This window comes from Chinchilla lanigera, unplaced genomic scaffold (assembly GCF_000276665.1).
Source record: "Chinchilla lanigera isolate Chin_1 unplaced genomic scaffold, ChiLan1.0 scaffold00061, whole genome shotgun sequence".
NCBI classification, from domain to species: Eukaryota; Metazoa; Chordata; class Mammalia; order Rodentia; family Chinchillidae; genus Chinchilla; species Chinchilla lanigera.
This window is the reverse complement of record NW_004955462.1, coordinates 7,067,296-7,074,458: the sequence shown is the minus strand read 5'-3', so window position 1 is coordinate 7,074,458 and position 7,163 is coordinate 7,067,296.

Sequence of the window (7,163 nt, the reverse complement as noted above, 5' to 3'; positions counted from 1 at the left end):
TTTTTTTTTGGTTTTTCTCCGGTACCAGGAACTGAACTCATGACCTTGCACTTGCCAGGCAGGCGCTTTGCCACTGAGCTAAATCCCCAGCCCCTCCAATCATTACTTTTCCAAAATAGTTTATTGTCTTTAGATCTGAGGAAAGTAAATAAAATTAGAACTGATTTACTGGACGCAAAAATTTTGAAGGTGGGAAAAATGAATTAAAATGTAGATGCAGAGTTGCAGAGTTTTTTCATTTCAGTTCTGGAGTGAGTTCCTTCGTACATACCTGGGAGGGTCTAAGCTCTATCCAAAATACAGCTTAGATCTGGCCTCCACCTTCTGAGAGGACAGACTCTACATATATACAGGCAATATGAGTTTCACCAGGTAGAATTCAAATTACCTCTGTAGGTCATCCATCTCCCTCCATTGGGCACTGAGCAACACCAAGGCAGGAATTTGTCTGTATTTTTGTTATCTTTGTGATTCAGATTCTTTCTTCCCTTTGTTAATATCCCAAAGCAATTTTGACAGACTTCAGTACAATTACACATCATCCAGATGAAAAGAAATCTCAGTACCGATATTGTTGAATAATAGAGCCTTTCCTAAAGTTCTTAGAGATAAAGTCAGTGGCTTAAATCACAAACCCATGACCAGCTCCTTAAAATTCTTCAGCAGACATGGGTTTTCTCCATGTTCCTTTTATCTCCCCTTACTGTCAAAGCAGTTCTCAGACCTGAGCTCTTGTGTGAGTCCAGGAGTTGGTGTAAAGTGAAAGCCAGTCACCCTTTGTAAGCTAGAAGCACAAATATGGACTGTAGCATCTGGAAGGAACAAGCTGCACTTCCCCTCTACATATGCACTACCCACTTTGCAAACCACACAGCCCTACTGGGGACTTCTAACCTGAAAGGAAAGGTTTCTTCTGCTTCCCACAAAATTCCCCATAAATTAGAGGCCTGACTCATCTCTGCTCTGCAAATTTGCACTTTCCCATTCATGGGGCTCAGCCCCTGCTCATGCCCACTCTGAGCACCCCCACATCAGGGCACAGTGATCTGACCAGTGGGAATAATGTTTTGTTTATTTGATTCTCTCTCTCAAATGGCATCTGGCAGGGAATATGGAATTTAATCAGAATAAAACTTTTACACTCAAGAAACAAGTATAGAACATTACCAGACCAATACCAAAATAACACTAATAACAATAGTGACATTAAATGCAAAAGCCTTACTACTTTGTAGATAACAATATGCAATATAATAACCATTGTTAATTTCCTATCATCTTGTTTTGAAATTCTGTATCATTTTATGATTTTTTATTATTGTCTTTAAAATTTTTAAAAGACAGAAAATAGTATGTCTTTTAAGTGCCCTTATATTATGTCAATAGGAAATGTGTCTTGGCAAAATTTACTGTAGCATGGTCATGGTTTAGATATGGGATGTCCCCTAAAGGCCTCATGTGTTTGAAGGATAATTGGATCAGCAGGTCACTATACTCATTGGCAGATTAGTCCACACATGAGCTCATACCTGACTTGCTGTTAGGAGGTGGGACCTGCTCTAAAGAGGTTGGTCACTGGGCTATAACCTGGAAAGGTCTAGCTCCCTCCCCAGTTCCTCCTTTCTTTCTCTGCTTCCTGGACACCATGATGTGAGCAGCTTTCCTCCCCCAGTCCCTTCCTCCATTCCTCTCCTGCCTGGAGCCAGAAAACCGGGGACTGAATCATCTAAAAATTTCTGAACCAAAATGAACCTAGTCTTATTTATGTTTTGGGTGTCAGATATTTGTTCCAGAGTTGGAAAAGTGACTGAGACAAATGACAACATAATTCTTATTGAAGTCCCTTTTGATTATGTAAACAATATATGCATTTTATTAAAAAATTAATAAATTATTTTTTACATCTGTATTTGTTTGCCAGTAAACTTTAATTTAGAGCAACTGGAAACTGGAGAAAACTTCTGTATTAGTGACAAATTTGAATTATAAAACATTAGAAAAATACACTTTTTACTTCCAATACTCAACCACTTCTAGTTAGGAAAATAAAATTTTGCCAAATGTAGGAACATTAGCAAATTATTTTAGTGAATTCATAAAAGTTTATAATTAAAGTTTGAATTGCTGTATTGCAAGTAGTTCTTCCCAAAAGTTGAAAATGTCTTCTCTCATAAGTATATTAAATATATTTCTTTTTATTTTAATTGAAAGTAGTAGTTGTATGGTAAATGGCTTGTAAACAATTTAAGAGCAAATTCATTTTCACTTGTATGCCAATAATCATTTTCTTATAATTTGAGACCCCCCCATACTCAGTTTATTCTGTTTTTCTCCAATCCAGCTGTATAACCAGTAATACTATTCCTCCTGCTATAGTCTCTTGCCTATTGCTTTCACTTCCCCAAATCTATTCACGTGCACACGCGCACACACACACACTCACAGACGCACACACACGCATGCATATACTACTTTTCCAACTAAAAAATCCTCAAGACTCAAATACAAGAGTTAAATTTCAGGTACCTGCAAAACCTTCCATCCTACAAAAGCTTCAGTCACTCACTCATTTAAATTGTAAACTTAAATTAAACAAAATCCCAGGCTTTCTTGTTTCCAAATCTTCCCTTTTGGCAAACTTGCATTGTTGGTTCAAAGAAAAGAAGGACTTTCTTTTTTAAGGGACTCAAGGCTTCTTGGACATTGAATAGCTTTTACAAAGTACCATTTTGTTGAGTGCAAAAGAATAAGAAACAGCTGGGTTACATTTCCTTTGAAATGCACACTTAGTTAAAATTAAAGACAAAAAATAAAAAGCACTGGAGAAAAACACTTTTTGGTTTTGCCAACACTCAAACCATTTAAGAAAAAGAGGGGATAGGAAAAGAGAAAGAATAGTCTGAAATGTTTTTGCCAAACCAGTTTCCTCTTTCTGGGTACTGAACTTCATTAAGCCCAAAATAAAATAGTACAAGATACAAAATCAGTTTGAACTGGTCTGGAAACAGTTATAGGTCTAAGCATCAAGGGATTCAATAAATATTTCCCCTCTCTTTTCCCTTCTACCCCAAGAATAGTTGCAAGTAATTTTTTTTTTTCTTACCAGTTTCTCCTTGATAGAAGATTCCTAAACAGAAGGATTAAATTTAAATAGAAAACTACATCCTAGTTGCTTAAGTTTCTGGAAATATATTCATACTACAAATAGTAAATAAATAATAAAAGTGAGCCCATGGAATGAAAAATTGTTAAGTCCTGCCAACTTGCTTTCATCACACAACAGAAAAACAAAAAGTCAATCTTGCTGTGGAATTATAGGTAAAATGGACCCATATGTGATGATGTTGACTTCAATTCAATTTAACAAACACTAATCACCACCTACCATGTTCAACTTGTAGAACTAGGTACTATAAAGGGATTTAAAAATGAGTGAAGAGCTCAAAAATGAATGGAGGAAAGAAAACTGAAAAATCTTAAATTTAAAAGGAGAACTTGGAAAAACCTCCGATTTGTCAATGCAAAGATTGGTTTACTCAATTCAAGCATTTTCAAGATGCAAAACCTTATAAAACTGTCTCTCTTCTAAACTAGTTTGTAATTTGTGTATAAAATGTGTCTTTAAAACTTGCATAACTGTTATGATATAATTACTTGATTATTACAGTTAAGGAGTGTTTCAGAATGGCTGGATGTTGTGTTTTATTTGACAGTTTCTCTTTCGAATTTTCAGAACTAACCTAAATGACAACAAAAATATTACTGTGGTTTTATATATTTGTTAGGCAAAAATCTAATTGCCTAGTGCCAGGCTTTGCAAAATTGAGAAAAATTAATCTGTATATGCAATTTTTCATCTTTTCACTTTTTATTTTACTAGTACATGTTTGCAGTTCATGCAATTTACAATGGTCTTGGGGAATGATTACACATAGATACAACAGCTTGTTTCTTCTTTAAAACCCTTTCTCTTTCCCTCACTCCCTCCTGCTCCAGTTCTTCTATCCCATTTTTCATTCTTGATGATATTATTAATTTTAGCTTATGTATGGCAGATAGTGTTTACATTTAACTGAGGCTGTTAGGTTCCTGCATACGACATATATTTATTCTACTTATTTCCTCTTCCCCTCACCCTCACCCTATTGTTTTTTCCCTTGGACCACTTCTGTATTGCAAAGATCCACCTCTGGATCCCCTTCTACCCATCCTTATTATTCTCTTTGTTTGTGCTTTGCCTAGATCAAATGAGAGATACCATATATTATTTAAGCTTGTGTATCTGATTTATTTCATTTAACATTATGTTTTCCAGGTGTATCCATTTTCCTATAAATGTCCTAAATCCATCATTCTTTATAGCAGAGTAGTATCTATCTATCTGTCTATCTATCTATCTATCATCTAACATTTTCTTTATTCAATCATTTGTTAATGGATATACAGTTTATTTCTAGGATTTAGCTATTATGAGTTGTGCTGCTATGAATATTGGCAAACATGAATTTCTGTAGTATGGTGCCTTAAATTCTTTGGGGAAAATACCTAGTAGGGATATCATTGGGTCATATGGAATTTTTAATTTCAGGTCTTTGAGAAATCTCCATACTGATTCCATAATGGTTAGCTGACATTCTAACCAACAATGAAGAAGGGTTTCTTCTTCACACAGCCTTACCAGGACTTGTAGTTGTTTTATTTCTTAAAGATTGCCATTATTTCTGGAGTAAAATGGAATCCTAATATTGTTTTAGTTGGCATTTCTCTAACTGTCAGAGATGTTGAGTTTTTTGTATATGTGTTGACCATTTGTATTTCTTCCACTGTAAACTGTCTGTTCATTTAACTTGCCCATTTCTTGACTGCATCTTTAGTTTTAGGTGGTTTAATATTTTTTAGTTCTTTATATACTCTAGGTATTAGTTCTTTGTCTGAGGAGTAGCTGGCATAATTTTTTCCCATTCTGTAAGTTGTCTCTTCACCCTATTGATTGATTCTTTTGCTGTATAGAAGCTTTTCAGTCTGATATAATTCCATTTGTTGACTCTTGCTGCTATTTCTTGTGGAATTGATGATCTGTTTAGAAAATCCTTTCCTACACCTATTTCTTCAAGGGTTTTATCTATTTCATCTTCCAGTAGGTTTAATGTTTCTATTTTAAGGTTGGAACTTTGATCTACTTTGATTTTAATTTAGTATATGGTGAGAGAAAAGGGTCCCATTTCAATCTTCTGCAGCACTGCTTGTTGAATAGGCTATCTTTCCCCTAATATATGCTTTTGACCCCTTTATCAAAGATCAAATAGCTGAATGTGTTTGGGGAATTCTCAGTTCTGTTCCATTGATCCACATATCTGTTTTTGTTCTAGTATTATGCTGTTTTATCACTATTTCTTTGCAGTATATCTTGAAGTCAGTTATTGCAATGCCTCCTGCTTTGTTCTTATTGCTCAAAATTGCTTTTGTTTTCTGGATTTCTTCTGGCTCCACATACACTTTATGATTTTTTTTCTAGATCTGTTCAGTAAGTTCTTGGTATTTTGATTGAGATTGCATTCAGTCTGTATAAAAGTTTTGGGAGTATGACCATTTTGACAACATATATTTTTCCTGCTGAAGAGTTGAGGACATCTTTCCATTTTCTAATATCCTCTTCAATTTCCTTTTTAAGAGTACTGTAGTTTTCTTTATAGAGGTCTTTCACTTCCTTTGTTAGGTTAATTCCTAAGTGCTTCATTTTTCTTGAAGCTATTATGAATGGTATTATTTCCTAATTTTCTTCTTGTTCTGTTCATTGTTGGTGCACACAAATGCTAATGACTTTTGTGTGTTGATCTTGGATCCTGCTATATTGCTGGATTTTGTTATTAATTCTGAGCTTTTGGTGCAGTTCTTTGGGTCTTCTCTATACAGTATTATATTATTTACAAATAATGATGGAGTTCTTTCTTTCCTATATGTATCTTTTTTATTTTCTTTCTCTTATCTAATTGCTCTGGCTAATGTTTCAAGTACTACATTGAATAGAAGAGGTGATAGTGGATATCTTTGTATTCTTGATTTTAGGGAGAGTGATTTTAGATTTTCCCCATTTATTATGATGCTGGTATTGGGTTTTTTTATATGGCTTTTATCATATTCAGGCATGGTCCTTCTATATCTTTTTTTAGAGCGTTGGATTCTGTTGAAAGCATTTTCTTCACCTATGGATATGAACATAGGGATTTTGACCTTTTCTGCTTATGTGATATATTATATTTATTGACTTACATATGTTCATCTCTCCTTGCATTTCTGGGATGAAACCTACTTGATCATGACATATGAGCTTTTTGATAATTGCTGCATTCTATTAGATAATACCTTATTAAGGACTTTGCACCCATGTTCATAAGGAGATTGGCCTATAGTTTCCTTTTTCAGTTGTATCTTTATCTGGTTTTGGGGTCAGGGTGATACTGGCTGCCATGAATGAGTTTGGGGCCACTTCACCACTTTTAATCTCTTTGAAAAGCTTGAGGAATATTGATGATGTGACATTTTAAAAGATTTTTTAGAATTCATCAGTGAACCCATCAGGTCCTGTGTTTTTTAATTGGTAGACTCTTCATTACTGTGTCAATTTCATTGCTTGCTATTGGGTTGTTAAGCATATTTATATCTTCTTGGGTTACTTTTGGTACATTTCTAGGAAACTGTCCATTTCTTCAAAATTGGCTAATTTGTTGAAATATAATTTTTCAAAGAAGTTAACTGTCTTCTGGATTTCCACAGTGTCTGTTGTGATTTTACCTATTTTATATCTAATTGCATTGATGTGAGCCCATCATTTTTTCATTTTCTTTTGCTAAGTCTGGCTAGGGGCTTATACATTTTACTTATTCTTTCACAGAATCAGCTTTTTGATTCATGGGTTTTTTTTTACTATTATTTTACTCTGAATTTCATTAATTTCCACTCTCATCTTTATAATTTCTTTCCTTAATTTTGGTTTTTGGATGGTTGTTGTTGTTCACTCAAGTATCTTAAGATTTTTGATATGGTTGTCTGAGTTTGCTTTGTTTTCCAAGTGTGAACATTGAGTGTGATGAACTTTCCTCTCAGAACTACCTTAATAACATCACACAGGTTTTGGTGAGTTGTACCATCAGCGTCATTTTTTT